Below are 1,136 nucleotides of genomic sequence, written 5' to 3' on the forward strand. Positions count from 1 at the left end.
ATGAGGACATTCTGCAGTGATCGGTTGCTTTTGTAGCAATATAGCGGGAGCTAATTTTCCCAATTTTAAGCAAGGTGGGCGTGTATAGTTGGTGTACAGCTTGATCATTTGTAATAGATGCTGTGCACTTTGTTGGATGTTGCAAAATAATGAGATGCTAATTGCATCCTGCAGTAGAAACTAAAAAAATACCGATTTTGCTCATAAAATTAAAAGAAAATGGACTGTGTACATTTTAGTGGTAACAGGACATTTCTTTTCGTTACGATTATGTTTTTCTTTTTAACAGATGTTTGATTATAAGAGGTGCATGGATATGAAATGTAATGGTTTTGATGGCATGCGCTTGCTGGCGTGGCCTCTTGAGGTATGATGGGCAAGTTCTGTATGGGCTCGCAGCTGTCCTTTTAGAGAAAGAACCTGTAGTCAGGATAGACCTAATTTATTTCGGTTTTGTTCTGAGGGATGTCGGCATTGTGCTCTACTGTATGTGTAGCTTTAGTCAGTGTCGATCGGTGGGAGGCTGCTCAGGAGTCTGCAGTCACATTAGGTGGAGGGCTTCCTGTTGTCCAAGCAGCGGATGTTTGGGAAAGCTATTTGGAGAGTTCTGCGGAATTTCGTTGTTGTTCCAGGGGTCCAGTCTTTCCGAGAAAGAGCGGTTCTAGGCACTTCAGTCTGGAACCGCGCGATCGCTACAGTCGCAGGATCGGGTCCTGCCTCGGGCATGGATGTGTGTGATGTCCCTAGGTTAGTTAGGTTTATGTAGTTCTAAGTTCTCGGGGACTGATGACCTCAGATGTTAAGGCCCATAGTGCTCAGAGCCATGTGAACCATTTTATTTCTTTTCTCATGACAATTTCAATGGTTAATTGGAACATTGATGCATTTTCCATTATGTGCGGTAGTGCATATTGGCTTCAATTATCTGGGCTGAAGGGGGATCGTCGAGCAGGCCGCCATAGCGAACTCAGAGGTCAAACAGTGATAGATGCAGTCCTCAGCTGTATGATTACAGGTAATACACTTATTAAACTTCTCTGTATCCAACACCAGCATCTTGTTAGTTGAATATACCGTATTTCCCGCAAAATAAACAAATAAATGAAGATAGTATGTTACACCCCAGCCTTTTTCCT

Source organism: Schistocerca americana, chromosome 3 (genome assembly GCF_021461395.2).
Source record: "Schistocerca americana isolate TAMUIC-IGC-003095 chromosome 3, iqSchAmer2.1, whole genome shotgun sequence".
NCBI classification, from domain to species: domain Eukaryota; kingdom Metazoa; phylum Arthropoda; class Insecta; order Orthoptera; family Acrididae; genus Schistocerca; species Schistocerca americana.